Genomic DNA, 21,788 nt, shown 5'->3' with positions numbered 1-21,788 from the left:
GGGTCGTCATTGAGCTGTACGTGTGCTGAATGTGGAGGTGTCGTCCGTTCGGCACTAGATCGAGGTGGATCGTGATGGGATCGTGGGATGGATAGTGATAAGATCGCGGGACAGGCTGGGATTTCAATCGCGAAGGTGTTCCACTACATCACCGCATTATATGTGCTTTGGCTTAGAGATCTACAAGGGTATGTAGATTCACTCTCCCCTCTCGTAGATGATCATCACCATGGATAGGTATTGCGTGTGTGTAGGAAATTTTATGTTTCCCATGCGACGTTCCCGAACAGTGGTATCAGAGCTAGGTTGATGTGTACATGATATCTCGAGTAGAACACAAAAGAGTTTGTGGGCGTTGACGTTCGATTTGCTGCCCTCCTTAATCTTTTCTCGGTTCGGTGGTATTGTTGGACTGAAGCGGCCCAGACCAACCTTACTCGTACGCTTACGAGAGACTAGTTTCATCGATTGACATGCAACTTGTTGCATAAAGATGACTGGCGGGTGTTTGTTTCTTCAACTTTAGTTGAATTGGATTTGACCGAGGCGGTACTTGGAGAAGGTTAAATAGCAATACACATATCGCCATTGTGGCTCTGTGTGGGGACCCCGACTAGCAAGTCGAGTTCGCCGTGCACAGTGACCCCAAGGATCAATGTTCACTGAACACAGATACTGAATAATAGAGTCTTACATCCAAGTACCGAAATTATTACATCAAACGACCAGAAGGTCGGGTTCAAGAGCGAGGTCTAAAGCCAAATTAAACAGATACATCAAGTAGCGGAAACTCGTAAGGGCTAAGCGGTGCCCATGCCATCAAGCCTACACCGACAGGCATTCTGACTTGGAAGCGTCCTAGATCGCAGGTTCGTCTCCGACGACGTACTCGTCACCAAACTCCGGTCCTTCCATGTCTGGTCAATAATATAACCAGTGGCAAGCCAATGAGTACTTTGAATGTACTCGCAAACAACCCATGATATGAACATTTATAGTGAAGAATAACAGTAACATGTATCTTTGGTGGAATGCATTTTGGTGGAATGATCAAGTATATGCAACAAGTTAAAGAACTACTCTTGAAGAACAGGTTACAGATATCAACATATCTGCTAAGGGTTGAACCATCTGGGTTCACCCTATATGCCAAGTAATCGGACTTGTCATAACCTCAATGTCTTAATGAGGGCTAAACCATCCGGGTTTACCCTATATGCCAAGTCATCGAACTTGTTCATATTATTACTCGCCTAACAACACCTTTTTAACACCACACACACACTCTTGGTTTATTCGGAAATGTTGCACATAGTTTAAGCAGCGCCACCCACCTGTCCTTGACCGTGGACACGGCTATTCGAATTGTTTGACACTCTGCAGAGGTAGTACGCTGGACCCACGAGAAACGGGAAACTTCCGTGTCATCCACGACTCGCGGTATATCACCAATACCTGAGGTAAGTACCCGATCATCATCTTTGACCTAACGATACTAGACAAAGAGGTCCACTCAATTGGTACCCAGCCCACATGTTGTACGTCTTACGAGCACCGACTCTGGACTGTATCAACCATGCAGGGACCAACGGTGTGCCTGGAACTCATAATAATGGCATAGTCGTCCTACCTGGCACGACCCCATCACGAGAGTGACATCGATCACTCCCGTCAGTAGTAATGTCACTCTTTGCTAGTACCGACTAGAGTAATCAACAAAGCCCTGTCCCATAAAGGGGTAACATGGTCGTACTGGTAAGGTTGGGACGGTCGACACATCATAAATCTAATCCCATTTCCGAAACCATACTCACACAAAACACCGGTGCATCACTTCACCAAAGTGATCACCAACTCATCATCAACCTCGGGCATTAGTGGCACCCGACGGGGTTTTCATAAACTCTTTATTTAACTCATCATCATGCTCATGATAAAATCCTTTGACTTTACTTGTCAATATGGTATTAACATGACCCTCAAGGATCAAGCTCAGTGCAATGAACCTATAACTTTACTAGCCAACATGACAGTAGCATGATCCTCATAGATGGTAGGGTCAAGCTCATCATGCTTGTGCTCCGAGGAGCCTTATGAATAAAATTACTACCATGCAAGGGCTTTGAAGAAGCCTCCGATGCCATCACCACAATGATGAACCGGCATCGTGATCACATGCAACGGGAGAATACCAACTATACTAGCATGCAACAATCTTTGTGCTCAAGTCATGGTCAAAGGGCTGCTTGCCTTGGTCAGCTAGGTATCCGGGGTCTTCGAGGTCTTCCGCTCCGGATCCTCTGTCACTCGGTAACTCTACCGTCAAAAAAGGAATAAATAAATAATAGCTCACACCAAAACAGATCACAAGGTGCTTTTAAAAATGTTGCAAAGCTTGAATAAATTCAGTTTATTATTTTGGAAAATGTTTCCTATAGTTTTTATTAGCTAAGCATATTTATTTAAAAGCAAACAGGAGCAAACAAATGCTTTTTATATCATTTTATTATACCAAAACAGTTTCTGTATTTGATAAATGTCAAAAACTACAGAATCAATTACTATACATTTTTAGAAAATTGTTGGTGGAAGAATCATATTTTTCTACTGGCTAAATATTTTTATAAAAATCATTTAAGTTGCAGCTTAAAAATAAAAGGAAAAGGCCACGGGGGGAGACCCAGCCGGCCCGGCCAGCAGACCGGCCACCACGCGCGCGCGGGGCAGGTTCAAACCTGACATGCGGGCCCCTGGGTTCAGTGTTAGCGGCTGCACGCTGGCTGCCCCAGGACACCGACAGGTGGGCTCCACCTGTCGGGTCCTTCTCCTACCTCCAGCCAGAGAGGTGGAGACGGACGCCGGCGAGGCTACCATTGTCCTCAGGCCAATCTAGGAGCGGGAATGGGTCCCTCGTTCCTCCGCCTACCTGCTCGTGGTCGGGACGTCACCGGAGGTGGTCTGTGTCGCCGGCGACGAGGTGACCGTGGCGGAAGGGTTACGGGTTCGCGTCGAGCTAGTGGCTAGGGGCACGGATTCGCTCGGAGAAGTTGGGGGAAATGGTCCTGGCGTCAAGGGGAGTGCAATGGGAGGTCGGGCAGCGTAGGAGCCGGCGTGTAGCCGGAGATCGACCGGAGCTCCGAGGCGGAGGAGCCTCGGTCGATCTCGAGCACCGGGGCTCTGCGAGCTCGATTTGGCGGCTAGGGGGAGTCTAGTGGTTGTGCTGAAGCTGCCTGGGGGGTGCTGGGGTGCCGGGGGGACCTATTTATAGGCCAACGACGGTGAGCCGACTCGGGCGCGCCGGTGACTCACCATGGTGCGCGTGCGTGCACAGTGAGGTGTTGGTCGCGAAACCACGGGTTCGGGACGTGGTTTAGGACCTCCTGGTGCATCGTCTGCAGAGGGAAAGCGAGTGGGGTCGAGCCGCAGCGACCGTGCATGCTCAGCCGCGTCGGGCGCGTGCGGGCACGCGTCGCCTGAGCTCTTGCGCGAGGGGAGGGGGTCCCTGGTGGTAGCTTTGCACTGAATGGCTGTCGGGGGAGCGTTTGGACATTACTGGGGAGGTTGGGACTGGCCGGGGCAACGTCCCCTTGCTGGAGGCTGTCTGTAGCAGGCCCAGAGCGTAGTTTTGGCATGCCACGGCATGCTGGCACGCTCTGGGGCACTTGGGACGTGTCATCCATGTCCTGAGTGTTGCTAGGAGTGTGCCTAGTCGTTGTGTGTTTGTGGGAGCACGAGCTGTTCAAAGGAGGCAATAAACACTAGTGTTGCCAGTACTCGCCTGCGGCTCAAATTGAAGATCTTGTCACTTGTGCTTGGAGTTGGGGAGGGGCTGGTTGCCTGGGTGCTCAGGGTGTTCTGGGGCTCTAACTCACCAAGTTTGGGGCTTTGACATTGGGTAAAACAGTCGCTAGGAGGGTTTTTACCTTCTTGTCAGTAGGTGTTCGACATTGATTTGGGGTGCTTCCACTCCACCACTGGAACTGAAACTTAACAGGTTTGGTCTTGGGGTAAAAACATGTGGTTTCACCAAAGTTGAGCTCCATTGAAGAAGTTTAGCTTTGTAAACTTGAAAATGCCTCAAAATGACCAGTACTGTCCTTTACAAAGGAAGTGTGGCCGAAGAGAGTCTCACAAATCCCACCTTTGGTGCGGAGTCCTCATTTGGGGTGTCAAACACCTGTGCAAAGTTTCAGCTCCATTGGAGAAACTTTGCAATGTAGAGTTGTTCCAACTCTTCTCTGGACAGAGAGGGTTTTGGGCTCATTAGGTGCACTTCCCCACCTTGGATCAAGGTGAGATTTTATGTGAGCACCTAATATGGCTTGGGAGGGCTCCAATAATTTTATGGGAATTTATTGAGATCATTTCCTTTGGAAACATCTCAAAAAGCTAAAATAGACAAGAATTGTTTTCAGGGTTTTACTCAAATAATATTCATATAAAATAGGTTTGAAAATCTTATATATGGAAAATATATGTCCTTCTGAGCTTCCATGAATTTACTCAGAATTTTCTAAGGCAGGAAAGCAATTTTCCTTGTGGGAATATCATTCCTGGCCTTAGAAACAGACATAAATATAAAATAGGAAAATAATATTTTAAATCACCAATTAATGTTTTTAATGAATGAAAATAATATTTGGATCAGATCACCAACTTTGGTTGGAAGTGCCACTTGGCTTCATGAGCTAGTAGTGTATCCCAACATGATGAAGATGATCTTGATATAAAGGAAAAAGGGTTTTTTTGAAAAGAGCAAAATAATAAGTTTTTCATGGGTTTGAGTCATCAAACAAGCAAGCATTCACTCATACAAGGGCTTACATTGCACTCACAACATTATTTGAAAAAGTTTTAACAAGCTCTGATTTTTGCAACATAAAATACTTGTGGTGAAAAACAGGGTGTGACACTTTGCGTAAGTAAGATGGGATCATACTAGATACCCATAGCAACCATGTAAAACATGAAACAAGAAATTAGAGGACGTCTAACTTGTTTTTGCGGGGTATGCATGTGATGTGATATGGCCAAAGACATGATACGATATATTGGATGTATGAGATGATCATGTTGTAATAGTTAAATATTGACTTGCACGTCGATGCTACGGGAACCGGCAAGATCCATAGGGTTGTCTTTAAACTAACGTTTGTGCTTGTAGATGCTTTTACTATATCGCTAGGTTGTAGCTTTAGTAGTAATAGCATAGATAATGCAACAACCTCAATGGCGGCATGATGATGGAGATCATGATGATGGAGCTCATGATGCCGCACTAGTGACAATGGAGATCATGCCGGTGCTTTGCTGATGGAGATCAAGAAGCACAAGTTCAATGCACTACAAGAAAAATGCTCAATTATGACCCCCAAAATGATGGTGGTTTAATTGGTCATTGACCCATGACCAAAATTCCGAAATTAGTCATGACAAGTCTAAGAGAGTCCAAATCCCATAACGTTATGACCTTTTGCGTCCATTAGGTCATCATACTATTGCACAAATTGGTCATTAAGTGCTAACGATTGAAAAAAGAAAAAGAGAAAAAGTGATAGAGGTGTGTTGGATGACGGGAGGGTTTTGAGCGTTGGATGTAGGAGGACTGGATGGCCAGGATCTGTTTCTGGGGAGGGATCCGTGGCCTCGCATGTGATAGGCTGGCTACCCAAAGTGAAAAAGAAAAGAGAAAAAAAGTGAAAGACAGAAATCCCACGACCCCATCTCTCTTGGCGATCCCCATCTCTCTCTCCCCCACGACCTACCCACGACATATGGCGGCCGATCCTCCCCTCGGCCCGAATACCAAAATCGATGGAACCTCCGCCGTCTCCGCCTCCCCATTCCCCACCTCCTCCACCCGGTCCCTAGACGCGGTGTGGCGGGCATGGAGGTCGATGACGCGGTGCCGCGCGGCGGGGGTGGGGGCGGGGAGTCGCCGCACATCCGGCGACTGGTGAACCGCATCGCCGCGGGGAAGGTGATCGATCGGACCTCGTCGGCGGTGCAGGATCTCATCGAGAACACCATCGACGCCGACTCCTCCATCATCTCCGTCACCATCAAGGACGGCAGCCTCAAGCTCATCCAGGTCTCCGACGATGGCTACGTCATCCGGGTACGCTTGCCCGTCCGCTTCCTAAATAAACCCTCAACCCCGGAACCAATCCTCCATCCCCTCAACCCTGGGTGCTGCCCCGGATGCCTGCCAGGGCAAAAATCCTTCAGATGCAAGTTGTTAGTCGTGATTTCTGTTCATTGCAAGCTGCTAATCCTTAGTGCATACAGGGCCATGTGGGCGAACGATTGGGGATTTTGGTCTTGGTGATTTTCTACACTGGATCTGATGTCTGTTTGTTCTGGCTCACTTAGCTGTAACAAATGCATAGGAGCTGCCATTCCATGGTCAAATGAGCGCACAACCGCAAAAATAAATAAATATTGTTAGTGCTAATTGCCTTTAGACAACATGTAGTGTCTATCACAGTCCGATCTGTTGGAGATTTTGAATGATTACAATATTATTGTTGGGTATTTGAAGAATTCGGCATGTTCGGAATATTTGGGTATTATTGTTGAAGTATTATTGTTGTGTATTCGAAGAATTGACTCCTCCGGTCGAGTCTTCCTCGGCTCCGGTCTCGGCGCTCGCAGCTCTGGTCCTACAAGTGCCTAATCTAACCTCCCTTGTCTCCCTTCGAAGATCATCTCTAAGAAGAACCGCCAGAGATATGCAAGTACCTCTTCGAGGGTGAGCTCCTCCCCCACTCCCTCGCCCATTTTACGGCCCGGCTATTGTTAGGATTTAGATCTGGTGCATGTACAGAGGTTTGCTATGATTTGTCATTGCTAGACTCAGTAGTAAGCCAGATTTGCTCCTATGTAGTTTTCAACCATACAGGATTGATGTTCGTGCCATTTGCTTAAGTTTGTCACCCATTTTCAGCTAGTGTACAGACAAAAAAAATCTAGGCAAGCATGAGTAGTGCAGTTACTCATGCAAGAGTGCATCTTACCACCGATTGACCAACTCTTGCTTTGCGTTAGTTGATATTGTTCTAGTTAAATATTGAAGCATTGACTAGACACACTATGTTTTACAAGGTGGCACGGTTTCAACATTCCTCATTATTTTCAAGTTGCTTCCAGTATTTTTGGCCCCATTTATATATTATGTTCATTGGCATCTCCTGTAGATAGCTGACAGCTACATGTGTCATGACCATAAGATAACTTGATATTAGTTGTCTTATAACTGTTATACCTTGCAGGTGCAAGGAGATGATTGCATGGAGCATCTCATGCGATAATATAAGAGGCAACAGTGGAGAAGATGATGCCTTAGCTTATAGGTTGCTACAGGTGGATATATTTTATCTGTTCGAATTCTAGGAGACATGCCTTTCTAAGATGATCTTTTCATGTTTTAGCATTCCAGCCCCTTGATCGATGAGAGTACTTTCTGCAATATAAAGTAGGGTAATAGACATGCAAGGTGTGCCACTTGCAGGAGGCGATGGCGGGAGTTCCGTATTGGGCAGAGGAAGATGACGAGAAGAAAGAAGGCTTGGGCATGAGTCGGTATTGGGTGGCGGCGTCCTTCCAGTACCTGCCCTAAGGCACCTCACTCTATAGTAGTGGAAAGTATGTTTGACTTCCACAACTCCAGCCTCCTCTATGTTCATGTATATACGCCACCCACCACAAACCCTATATTTATCTGATAAATAATGCTACCATATTTGAGAATAATAACCGAAGATACCATAAATGTGGGAAATATTAAAAGTCACCATCAGAACAGTATGAAATATATGATGGTCACGAACTTCATCTATTTATATATGTAGATACATTAGTTCATATACAATGAGGAGGATAAATTAAGTGTGAGTGAGTGTCAGCCATATCAATGGACACGGTGTCAGTGCCACACTAAATTGTCAAACTTCTGCTTTTGATAAGAGAAGCAGTACTATACTAGTCAAAACCGTCGCTCACCAATGGGGCATGTTGGTGTGATCGGTCGAGAAACAAAGTGGCTCGATTGATCGACTCGGGTGAAGAATAAGTAATTCTTCACCCTGATCGATCGACTGAGCCAGATTTGATAGTGTGTGCCTTCTCCCTATAGCAGCAAAGATAGTAAACTATTTGAAGCTACGGCACTAGTCATTTGTATGACAGAATATTGGCTTAGTATTTCTGCTTTCGCTTAAAAAGAAATTTGTAGGGCATGTAAGGTAGCTGTAAGTAAGGGTAGAGCTGAGCTACGGCCTCTCCCTTCTTTAAAAAACAGTAAATTTTGCAGAAAGATGGCTACATTTTCCTTACTACGAACAAGCTGAAAGAGAAACTGCCAAATTCCTAGGAGCCAGTCCAGGCCTTTTAATAGGATAAGGATGCATTCTTAAATTGTACAGTAGGAGTTTTTTATATATCTATTACTCCCTCCCTTCATTTTTATAAGGCGTTTTAGACAGCTGGTTTTGAACTGTTTAGAGTACTGTATGAATAGGCTAAAACATCTTATATAAGTGAACAGAGGGAGTAGTAATTAGTATAATGGACTAGGTATAGTAGATCTTAGCTACGCTGACACGATTCATTCTAGCGTTTTTGTATTCGATGCCATTCTGGGTGAAATCAAGGAGATTAATGCTGACTTGCTCCATTTCTTTCTCATCTATAAGCACAAGGGACCATGCAGCCTTATCCAAAAAGTCATGCAGTAATTTTATGGGAAGAATCTCCTTTTCCTTACCGTGCCTATTCGGGGCATAAGAAGAATTCTCGAGGACATAATATAACTTGTCAAGTAACAAATCTTACCTCACCTACTATGCATTGTGGTGTTACAAACGCAAGACTTATAGCATTATAAGGTGATTCCCCACTAAAATTTCAAGATAAAATTGTGTTCTCCCCGACTGTGCACCGTTGCGAGAGTTCGTTGTTTCGAGACACCACATGATGATCAGCTCTGATAGACTCACCATTCACATACAACGTGTGCTAAACAGTTGCACACGCGGAACACTCGGGTTAAACTTGACGAGCCTAGCATGTACAGTCATGGCCTCAGAACACAAGAGACCGAAAGGTCGAGCATGAACCATATAGTTGGTATGATCAACATGGAGATGTTCACCACTGAAACTATACTCAACTCACGTGATGATCGGACTTGAGTTAGTGGATTTGGATCATGCCCCACTCGAATGACTAGAGGGGTGTCTATTTTGAGTGGGAGTTATTAGTAATATGATTAGCTAAACTTAATTATCATGAACATAGTCAAAATGTCTTCGCAAATTATGTTGTAGCTTGCGTTGTAGCTCTATTGTTTCTTATATGTTCCCAGAGAAAATTTAATTGAAAGATTATAGTAGCAATTATGCGGACTGGGTCCGCAAACTGAGGATTGTCCTCATTGCTGCGCAGAAGGCTTATGTCCTTAATGCTCCACTCGGTGTGCTGAACCTCGAGCGTCGTGTGTGGATGTTGCGAACATGTCACATACACGTTTTTGATAACTACATGATAGTTTAGTGCGTAATGCTTAAACGGCTTAGAATTGAGGCACCGAAGACGTTTTGAACATCACGGAACATACGAGATGTTCCAAGAGAAGAAACTGGGATTTCATGCTCGTGCCCTTGTTGAGATGTATGAGACCCCCGACAAGATTCTTTGTCTACAAATTAAAGGAGAAAAACTAAATCGTTCAGCATGTCCTCACATTGTCTGAGCGCTACAATCGCTTAAATCGAGTGGGAGTTAATCTTCCAAATGAGATAGTGATGGTTCTCCAAAGTCACTGCCACGAAGCTACTAGAGCTTGTGATGAACTATAACAGATCAGGGATAAATATGATGATCCTTGAGCTATTCGTGATGTTTGACACCACGAAAGGAGAAACCAAAAAGGAGCATCAATTGTTGACGGTTAGTAAAACCACTAGTTTCAAGAAGGGCAAGGGCAAGAAGGGATACATCATGAAATGGCAAACCAGTTGCTACTCTAGTGAAGAAACCAAATGTTGAACCCGAATCCAAGACTAAGTTCTTCTGTTATGAGGGGAACGGTCAATGAGGCGGAACTACCCTCGATACTTGGTAGATGAGAAAGCTGGCAAAGTTGACAAAACTATATTGGATATACCTGATATTGATGTGTACCTTACTAGTACTCCTAGTAGCACCAGGGTATTAGATACCGGTTTAGTTGATAAGTTTTAGTAACTCGAAATTATAGCTACATATTAAATGGTTACTAGCAAGGGTGAGGTGACGATGTGTCTTGGAAGTAATTCTAAGGTTGATGTGTTCAAACATCGCACTCTCCCTCTACCATCATGATTAGTGTTAAACCTAAATAATTGTTATTTGGTGTTTGCATTGAGCATGAACATGATTAGATCGTGTTTATTGTAATATGATTATTCATTTAAAGCTAATAATGGTTATTCTATTTTCTTGAATAAATACCTTCAATGGTTTATTGAGTCTCGACCGTAGTGGTACACATGTTCATAATATTAATGCCAAAAGATACAAAGTACTAATGATAGTAGCACTTACTTGTGGCACAGCCGCTTGAGTCATATTGGTGTACAACGCATGAAGAAGCTCCATACTGATGGATCTTTGGACTCACTTGATTTTGAATCACTTGAGACATGCAAATCATACCACACGAGCAAGATGACTGAAGGCCTCAATTTCAAGTGAGATGGAACAAGAAAGTAAATTATCGGAAGTAATACATTTTGATGTATGCAGTCCAATGAGTGCTGAGGCACGCAATGGATATCGTTATGTACTTACTTCGGAGATGATTTGAGTAGATACTAGTATATTTACTTGATGAAACACACGTCTGAATTATTGAAAGGTTCAAGTAATTTCAGGGTGAAGTTGAAGATCGTCGTGACAAGAGGATAAAATGTCTATGATATGATCATAGAGATGAATATATGAGTTGCGAGTTTGTACAAAATTAAGACAATGTGAAAATTGTTTCACAACTCATGCCACCTGGAACACCAAGGTGTGATGGTGTCTGAACGTCATAGCCGCGCCCTATTGGATATGGCGCATACTATGATTTATCTTATGTAATTACCACTATCATTTATGCGTTAGGCATTGGAGACAACCGCATTCACTTTAAATAGAGCATAACGTAATTCCGTTGATATGACACTGTATGAACTATGGTTGGTTATCTAAAAAATTTGGGGCTACGATGCTTATGTAAAAAAGTTTCAGACTGATAAGCTCGAACCCAAAGCGGATAAATGCATCTTCATAGGACACCCAAAATAGTTGGGTATACCTCCTATCTCAGATACGGAAGCAAAGTGCTTATTTCTATAAACGGGTCCTTTCTCAAGGAAAAGTTTCTCTCGAAAGAATTGAGTGGGAGGGTGGTGGAACTTGATGAGGTTATTGTACCGTCACTTCAACCAGTGTGTAGCAAGACGCAGGAAGTTGTTCCTATGGTACCTACGCCAATTGAAGTGGAAATTGATGATAGTGATCATTAAGCTTCGGATCAAGTTACTACAAACCTCGTAGGTCAACAAGCTCGCGTACTGCTACAGAATGGTATGGTAACCCTGTCTTAGAGGTCATGTTGTTAAACAACAACGAACCTACGAGCTATGGAGAAGCGATGGTGGGCTCGGATTCCGGAAAATGGCTAGAATCCATGAAATTCGAGAGAGGATCCGTGTATAAGAACAACGTGTAGACTTTGGAAGACCTACTTGATGGTCGTAAGACTATTAAGTACAGATGGATTTTTAAAAGGAAGATAGATGATGATGGTGAAAAGTCACCATGAAGAAAAGCTCGACTTGTCGCAAAGATGTTTCCGACAAGTTCAAAGAGTTGCCTATGATGAGACTTTCTCACTTGTAGCGATTTTAAAAGTCTGTTGGAATTATGTTAGCAGTTGCTGCATTATTTATGAAATATTGCACACAGGATGTCAAAACATTGTTTCCTCGACGGTTTCCTTGAGGAAAGGTTCTATGTGATACAACCAGAAGGTTTTGTCGATCCTAAGGATGCTAACAAGTATGCAAACTCCAGTGATCCTTCTATGGACTGGAGCAAGCATCTTGGAGTTGGAATATAAGCTTTGATGAGATGACCAAAGCTTTTGGGTTTATACAAGGTTTATGAGAAACATGTATTTTCAAAGAAATGAGTGGGAGCACCATAGAATTTCTGATGAGTATATGTGGTGGACGTATTGTTGATCGGAAATAATGAAGAATTTATGGAAATCATAAAGGGTTGTTTGAAAGGAGTTTTTCAAAGGAAAGCCTAGATTAAGCTACTTGAACATTGAGCATCAATATCTATGGAGATAGATCAAAGCGCTTAATAGAACTTTCAACGAAATGCATGCCTTGACAAGTTTTTGTAGGCGTTCAAAATAGATCGGCAAAGAAGGAGTTCTTGGCTATGTTGTATGGTGTAAATTTGAGTAAGACTCAAAGCTCGACCACGGCAGAAGAAAGAGAAAGGACGAAGGTCGTCCCCAATGTATTAGCCATAGACTCTATAGTATGCTATGTTGTGTACCGCCCCTGATGTGTGCCTTACCATGAATCTATCAAGGGGTACAGAAGTGATCAAGGAATGGATTACTGGACAGCGGTGAAAGTTATCCTTAGTAACTAGTGGACTAAGGATTTTTTTTTCTGAATTATGGATGTGATAAAAGAATTCGTCGTAAAGGGTTATGTTGATGCAGGCTTTGACACTAATCCGAATAACTCTGAGTAGTAAACCGGATTCGTATAGTGGAGAAGTCATTTGGAATAGTTTCAAATGGCACATAGTAGCAGCATCTATAGGATTACATAGATATTTGTAAAGCGCACACGGATCTGAAAGGTTCAAATCCGTTGACTAGAAACCTCTTTCAGAAGCAAGACATGATCGAACCCCAGAACTATATGGGTGTTAGATTCATTACAATCACAAAGTGATGTGAACTAGATTGTTGATTCTAGTGCAAGTGGGAGACTGTTGCAAACATGCCCTAGAGGCAATAATAAATTGGTTATTATTATATTTCCTTGTTCATGATAATCGTTTATTATCCATGCTAGAATTGTATTTATTGGAAACTCATATGCATGTGTGGATACATAGACAATACACTGTCCCTACTGATCCTCTAGTTTACTAGCTCGTTGATCAAAGATAACTTGAGACTTGCGAGTAACGAGATTTACCAGTAACGAGATTGAAATAGGTATAGAGATATCGACGATCAAATGTCGAGCAAGTAACATACCGAAGGACAAAGGGAATGGTATACGGGATTATATGAATCCTTGGCTTAGAGGTTCAACCGATAAGATCTTCGTAGAATATGTAGGATCCAATATGGACATCAAGGTACCTCTATTGGACATTTACCGGGGAGTGTCTCAGGTCATGTCTGCATAGTTCTCGAACCCGCAGTGTGTGCACACTTAAGGTTCGGTGATGTTTCGGTATGGTTGGGTTATTGGTGCTAGTGACCGAAGTTTTGTTCGGAGTCCCAAATGATATCCCGGACGTCACGAGGGTTTCAGGAATGGTCCAGAAACGAAGATTGATATATAGGAAGTTGGTATTTGGATTCCGGAAGGATTTCAAGCATTGTCGGCAGTGTACCGGGAGTGACGAATGGGTACCGGGGGTCCACCAGGTAGGCCCACCACTCCCCAAGAGGGCTACATGGACTTGATGGTGGCGCAATAGCTCTTAGTGGGCTGTCTAGTCAACCAAAGAATGCCCATGTGGAAAAAGGTGGAAAATCCAAAAGAGGTGGACAATTTGGGAAGGAATCCTAATCCAAGTAGGATTGGAGGAGGACTCCTCCCTCCTTTGGTTCGGCCAACACGAAGGGGTTTCACTTGGTGGGCAAGGCTACCTCCTAACTCCTCGTGTATATACTAGTGGTGTGAGGGTTATTGAGACAAAATTTCTGCCACATGGTACCCTCTCCTCTAGTTTGTAGTTCTTCCTTTAGATCGGATTTCTGCGATGTTTAGTCGAAACCAGTGGTTGTTAACGTGAAGTTGACTTGCATTTACTAATTCATAGGTTGTCGTCATTGTCTCACGATAGATGCCATGTGTAGGCTTATCGAGAGTGGTTGGGGCCGAGTGGTCACCGGTGGGCTTCGGGAATGAGATTGGTAACTAGCGATGCAAGATGAATGATGTACCCAGGTTTGGGGCCCTTCCTAGGAGGTAACACCACTAGTCTTGCCGGAATGCTTGATCAACGAGTGGACCTACAAGATGCGCCTTGAGCTTTTCGATGGAGGAGTAAGAAGGAGAAGTCGTCTTGCAGTCTACCTCTCCTGTATGAGTGTGTGTGTGTGTGTGTGTGTGTGTGTGTGTGTGAGATCAACCGACCCTCTGCATGGAGGAGGGCCAGGGGGTTTTATAGACGAACCACCCGACCTACAATAAGAATATAAGGTACAAGACGGGTGCCGAGTGCCAGCCTCTTCGGCTAGTTAGTGGGTCTACCGTTGAGCAGTCTTGTCACTGGCGGGGCCCGTCGGCTGTAGGGTCCCATCAAGCTCTAGGACCCGCCGACTAGCCAATGGGATCGGTGCATGCCCCTCATGAGCAGCACGGGTGGCACTGTGGCTGTCGTCTAGCGGAATCCGGCACTGGTCAGTGATACGGCCGCCTTCACTATAGCCACGTCGGGCTAGGTAATGGAGTGAGTTGTGGCGGGCGAACACCGTACACGGTTGACGGGTCGCAGCCGGCACCGGTCAGAGGTACGGCCGCCACAACTGTAAACATGCGTATCCCACTCCATCGTACCCGAGCTAAAATGCCTTCGCCTTTAAGCGAAGGCCTTCGTCGCACCAGAGGAGATGATGCAACCGGTGCTCCCCAGCTGGTTGGCGGCTAGCCATTCGGCCATAGAGTAGATGGCGATGCCCCTAGCCAGCATAGGGTGCGCAGGCGGCCAGGGGGAGCCGGTATGCAAGGAGGCTTTCGCCCCAATCTACACCGAAACATTGTGGAGCAGGCCTCGTAAGCCTACCTCGGGATTATCCCCCCGTCAGTAGTGCCCGAAGGAGGGGAGGCCCGCCGACATGCACTGTGGCCCTTGTCGGCTTGGAGGTCGCTCCCACGAGCATTTGGGGCCCGTGGGTTGGAGATGGCCAGGCCGACGGCAGGCTGGCCCCGGGAGTTGCGCGCTCACAGCCCACGCGAGCAACAAGACCCGGCCTACACGATGGGGCCCGCCCCGGCCGAGTCCTTGGCCTGGGCGCAAGGATCTTCCGTAGATACGGGGCGACGGTTGGCGTCCCGAGGCGCCTTAACGCCTCCGTGAGGCGTGGTGGAGATGGGGATTGCACACACCAGATCGCCTTGCCTGCTGTCCAGCTCGGGGTTTAAATGGGCAGACGGGGAGGCCAAACAGACCATTCGTCCCCTGCTCCATATCATCTTACGCCCCTCCACTCCCAAAACGTGTGCGTGAGCGAGAGAACGATTCCGGTCGCGTGCTTGCTACCACTCGTCATCGAAGCTCGGCGCTCCTTCTACGCCATTCGCTACGCTCAACACCATGTCCCGAGCCGCCGCCAAAGCGACGAAGGCCCGGTGTCACACCCTGTTTTTCACCCCAAGTATTCTATGTTGCAAAAATCATAGCTTGTTAAAACTTTTTCAAATAATGTTGTGAAAACTTGTTACTTTGCTCTCTTCAAAAACCATTTCTTCTATATATCAAGATCACCTTCATCATGTTGGGATACACTACTAGCTCATGATGCCAAGTGGCACTTCCAACCAAAGTTGGTGATCCGATCCAAATATTATTTTCATTCATTAAAAACATAAATTGGTGATTTAAAATATTATTTTCCTATTTTATATCTATGTCTGTTTCTAAGGCCAGTAATGATATTCCCACAAGGAAAATTGCTTTCCTGCCTTAGAAAATTATGAGTAAATTCATGGAAGCTCAGAAGGACATATATTTTCCACATATAAGATTTCCAACCCTACTTTATATTAATATTATTTGAGTAAAACCCTGAAAACCATTTCTGTCTGTTTTAGCTTTTTGAGATGTTTCTAAAGGAAATTATCTCAATAAAATCCCATAAAATTACAGGAGCCCTCCCAAACCATATTAGGTGCTCACCTAAAATCTCACCTTGATCCATGGTGGGGAAGTGCACCTAAAGAGCCCAAAACCCTCTCTGTCCAGAGTAGAGTTGGAACAACTCTACATTGCAAAGTTTCTCCAATAGAGCTGAAACTTTGCACAGGTGTTTAACACCCCAAATGAGGACTCCACACCAAAGATGAGATTTGTGAGACTCTGTTTGGCCACACTTCCTTTGTAGAGGACAGTACTGGTCATTTTGAGACATTTTCAAGTTTACAAAGCCAAACTTGTTCAATGGAGCTCAGATTTGGTGGAACCCCATGTTTTTACCCCAAGACCAAAACCTGTTAAGTTTCATTTACAATGGTGGAGTGGAAGCACCCCAAGTCACTGTCGAACACCTACTGACAGGAAGGTAAAAACCCTCCTAGCCACTGTTTTACCCAATGTCAATGCCCCAAACTTTGTGGGTTAGAGCACCAGAACACCCTGAGCACCCAGTCAATCAGCGCCTCCCCAACTCCAAGCACAAGTGACAAGAACTCCAATTTGAGCTGCAGGACAGTACTGGCAACACTAGTGTTCCTTGCTCCCTTGACCAGCTCGAGCTCCCACTAAGCCACAACGGCTAGGCTCACTCCCAGCAACGCCCAGGACATGGAAGACACGTCCCAAGTGCCCCAGAGCGAGCCAGCATGCCGTGGCATGACAAAACTGCGCTCTGGGCGCGCTGCAGAGAGCCACCAGCAAGGGGCCGACGCTCCGGCCGGTCCCAACTTCCCCAGTTATGTCCAAACGCTCCCCCGACAACCATTCAGTGCAAAGCTACCCCAGGGACCCTCTCCCCCTCGCGCAAGAGCTCAGGCGACGCGTGCCCGTGCGCGCTCGACGCGGCCGAGCATGCACGGTCGCTGCGGCTCGACCCCACTGGCTTTCCCTCTGCGGCCGTTGCACCAGGAGATCCTAAACCACGTCCCGAACCCGTGGTTTCGCGGCCAGCACCTCACTATGATCGCACGCGCGCCACGGTGAATCACCGGCGCGCCCGAGTCGGGTCACCGTCGTTGGCCTATAAATAGGTCCCCCCGGTACTCCAGCACCCTCCAAGCAGCTTCAGCACAACTAGTAGACACTCCCTAGCCGTCCAATCGAGCTCGCAGAGCCCCGGTGCTCGCGATCGACCGAGGCCCCTCCGCCTCGGAGCTCCGGTCGATCTCCGGCTACACGTCGGCCCCAGCGCTACACGACCTCCCATTACACTCCCCTTGACACCAGGAACATTTCCCCTAACTTCCCCGAGCGAATCCATACCCCTAGCCCCTGGTTCAACGCCAACCCGAAACCATTCCGCCACGAGCACCTCGTCGTCGGCGACCCAGACCACCTCCGGTGACGTCCCGACCACGAGCAGGTAGGCGGAGGCACGAGGGACCCGTTCCCGTTCCTACCTTGGCCTGAGGACAATGGCAGCCTCGCCGGCGTCCATCTCCACCTCTCTGGCTGGAGGTAGGAGAAGGACCCGATAGGTGGAGCCCACCTGTCGGTGTCCTGGGCAGCCAGCGCGCACAGCAGGTGACGCTGACCCCACGGGCCCGCAGGTCAGGTTTGAACCTGGCACGCGCGCGCCTGGTGGCCCGGCCTGCTGGCTGGGCCGACTGGATCCAACCCCTGGCCTTTTTCTATTGTTTTAATCCAGCAAACTAAATGATTTTTATAAAAATATTTAGCAAGTGGAATATATAATTATTCCACCAGTAATTTTCTAAAAATGAGTAGTATTTGATTCTGTAATAGTTGACATTTATAAAAAACAGAAACTATTTTGATATAATAAAATGGTATTGAAAAGCACTTGTTTGCTCGTGTTTGCTTTTAAATAAATATGCTTAGCTAATAAAACTATAGGAAACCTTTTTCAAAATAGTAAACTGAATTTATTTAAGCCTTGCAACATTTTTAAAAGCACTTTGTGAGCTATTTTAGTGAGAGCTAGTATTTATTTATTCCTTTCTCGACGGTAGAGTTACCGAGTGATGAAGGATCTAGAGCGGAAGACCTCGAAGACCCCGGATACCTAGCTAACCAAGGCAAGCAGCCCTTTTGCCATGACTTAAGTATATAGAATGATGCATGCTAGTATAGCAAGTATTTTCCGTTGCATGCGATCATGATGCCGGTTCATCATTGATGTGATGGTACCGAAGGCTTCTTCAAAGCATTTGCATGTTGATAATGATACTCACATGGCTCCTCGGAGCACATACATGATGAGCTGACCCTACCATCTACGAGGATCATGCTAATGTCATGTTGACTAGTAAAGTATAATCACTGCATTGAGCTTGACCCTACCCCGTGAGGGTCATGATATTACCATGTTGACAAGTAATGTTAAGGCATATTATGTCAAGCATAATGTTGAGTTAAATAAGGAGTTTATGAAAACCCCGTCGGGTGCCACTAATGCCCGAGGGTGATGATGAGTTGGTGATCACTTTTGGTGAAGTGATGCACCGGTGATTTTGGTGTGAGTATGGTTTCGGAAATGGATTAGATTTATGATGTGTCGACCATCCCAACCTTACCAGTACGACCATGATACCCCTTTATGGGACGGGGCTTGGTTGATTACTCTGGTCGCTGCTAGCAAAGAGCCACATTACTAGTGGCGGGAGTGATCGGTGTCACTCTCGTGATGGGGTCGTGCCAGGTAGGACGACTATGCCATTATTATGAGTTCTAGGCACACCGTTGGTCCCTGCATGGTTGCTACAGTCCAGAGTCGATGCTCGTAAGACGTACAACATGTGGGCTGGGTACCAATCGAGTGGACCTCTTTGTCTAGTATCGTCAGGGGAAAGATGATGATCGGGTACTTACCTTGGGTATATGTGATATACCGCGAGTCGTGGCTGACATGGAAGTTTCCCGTTTCTCGTGGGTCCAGCGTACTACCTCTTTAGAGTGTAAACTATTCGAATAGTCGTGTCCACGATCAAGGATAGTTGGGTGGTGCTGTTTAAACTACGTCATGTGTTTCCGCATAAACCAAGTGTGTGTGCGTGGTGTTAAAAAGGTGTTGTTATGATAACCACAACAATATGATCAAGTTCGGTGACTTGACATATAGGGTAAACCCGGATGGTTTAGCCCTCGTTAATACCATGAGGATATGACAATTCCGATGACTTGGCATACAGGGTGAACCCGGTGTGTTCAACCCTTGACAGATATGTCAATATCTGTAACCTGTTCTTTAAAAGTAATTCTTTAACTTGTTGCACATACCTGGTCATGCCACCACATTGCATTCCACTAAATATAACTGTTACTGTTATTCCTTACCATATATTCATATCATGGGCTGTTTGCGAGTACATTCAAAGTACTCATTGGCTTGCCACTGGTTATGTTACTGACCAGACATGGAAGGACCGGAGTTTGGCGATGAGTACGCCGTCGGAGATGAACCCGCGATCTAGGACGCCTCCAAGTCAGAATGACTGTCGGTGTAGGCTTGATGGCATGGGCACCGCTTAGCCCTTACGAGTTTCCGCTACTCGATGTATCCGCTTAATTTGGCTTAGGTCTTGCTCTTGAACCCGACCTTCGTGACGTTCGATGTAATAAATTCGGTACTTGGATTTAAGACTCTATTATTCAGTATCTGTGTTCAGTGAACATTGATCCTTGGGGTCACTGGGCACGGCGAACTCGACTTGCTAGTCGGGGTCCCCACACCCGGGGTGCCTGGGAAGGTAGCATTGTGGATGCGGAGCACATCGAGATCCTCCGGCATTGCAGCATGCTGCCTCCGGTGGATGTCGTGCTGCGCGCATCCCCATGTGAGAAGGCTCTCCGGCCCCAGAGGCCGGCAAGGCGGTGTTGTTTGTAGAACACTTTGCTCGCGAGTTCGGGTTGCCGGCGATCGTCTTCTTGTCCGGCTTCTTGACGCACTTGGGGTTGTAGCCACACCATCTCGCTGCGAACGTCGTGCTGTAGTTGGCGCCTACGTCACCCTTTGCGAGGGTTTCCTAGGAGTTGAGTCGGGTTTGGATATGTTGTGTCGGCTGTTCTACCTCAAAGGACAGTGGGTGCCAGGCGAAACCACCGGCAAGAAGCAGATGACTGACCGCGGCGTGTCCCTTGTTCATCATAGGACCGCATCCGGCTTCCCGAAGCTCTCGTTTCAGGACTCGGTGAAGAAGAGACAGAAGGGCTTCTTCTACATGAACAACATCGACCCTAAGAATGACCACATCAATTTGGTGCACTTCGTCCTCACGCCGCCATCTGCGAAGCTGAACTGGAAGAGCACCCTACCGAAGCCGACCGGGGAGGTGAAGTTGCTCTGTACCCGACTGGAGATTCTCAAGGTGGAAGGCCTCAAGGCAGCGGATCTCCTTGACGCCATAGTGGCGCGCCGGATTCTGCCATTGCAGCACCGACCGCATCTGATCTGTCAGATGAGCGACCGACAGGACCCATGCCGGCTCTCGATGAAAGAGCTACAACCTGGGAGAGTGGCGGAGCTAGTGAATCAGATCTCCACCGCCTCTATGGACTAGGGCGGCACATGGCAATGGGGCAAGGCTCCCTATCATCGGGATCATCCGGCCCCGAAGGTAGGTCGTGCCATAATAATATAGGTATCTATTCTTTGGGGTGTAGCCTGACTCCTGATGTCGGATGCCGGCTACAACTTGCTAGTCGCCTGCTGACTTGGATGTGTCGGACCCCGAAGAAATCGAGGAGTTCGTCAACGTGGTGCCACATCCGACAGGCTCCGAGGAGAACAAGGATGTGGCCGAGTTAGAGGGGACTGAGCCGGCTGGTGAGTTACTCACATCTGGGTTGCTTAACTGGACTGATGATAATGAGGAGTCACCCCCATTGCATGGTGCAGTCGCCGTGGAAGATTTGGAGGAACTGGAGGACGTCTCCAGCGTGCCGGGGAGACGGCCGCACTGAGCCGTTCCTGAGTCGGCCAAGGATAGCGAAGGAGCGAGGAGGAAGGGGAAGCAAGCCGTTGCTGCCAACCCTTTTCCCAAGCATGCGGCGAGAGGACCCCCGAACATGGGTCGTGGTGGCGGCTCGAAGAAGCAACGACTCGGCCAGGTCGGCCTCAGCCGACAATCGGTGGCCGTTGTCTCTGGGCAAGCCGCCGCACCTTGCTCTTCTTTTGTGAGTTCTTGCTTCTTTAGCAGGGGGGGCTCACCCATCAGGATATGATGAGCACGGCCACCTATTCAGCAAGGGGGAGGAAGCCTCCGACAAAGAGCGACAACCATGATCTTGGAACCGCCCCGGGAAGAGGGCAGCCAACTCCGCTCGGGCACCGTCACGTGTAGAGAGGCGGTCGAAGACAAAGCACGACCCCGCACAGCGGAGGGGCATGGACACGCAGGCTGATGAGCGGGCGCGCACCGCCATGGGTACAGCGGATGCTGCAAAGGATGTCGATCCAGACCTCGGCATCATGCCGGAGGTACCTTAGGTGATGCCCGGAGCGCCCAAGATCATGGCAGAGGTCGTGTGTAACACCCTGTTTTTGGCTTCCTTGACTAATTGACTTATTTCAAAATTTAGGACCAATTAAAAAAATTTGTGAATGCTTGTGATGC

At 46.8% G+C, this 21,788-nt stretch overlaps 1 long non-coding RNA gene across 1 annotated transcript; it reads left to right on the top strand.

Moving 5' to 3' along the window:
- The first annotated feature begins 6,281 nt into the window (after positions 1–6,281).
- On the top strand, positions 6,282–7,333 carry LOC123452631. Its single transcript, XR_006632626.1, has 3 exons — positions 6,282–6,324; positions 6,704–6,751; positions 7,272–7,333. It is a non-coding gene; the product is annotated as an uncharacterized LOC123452631 (long non-coding RNA).
- Positions 7,334–21,788: the final 14,455 nt, after the last annotated feature.

The sequence above is a fragment of the Hordeum vulgare genome, chromosome 5H (genome assembly GCF_904849725.1).
Source record: "Hordeum vulgare subsp. vulgare chromosome 5H, MorexV3_pseudomolecules_assembly, whole genome shotgun sequence".
NCBI lineage: Eukaryota > Viridiplantae > Streptophyta > Magnoliopsida > Poales > Poaceae > Hordeum > Hordeum vulgare.
This window is presented reverse-complemented; position numbering and strand designations above follow the sequence as displayed.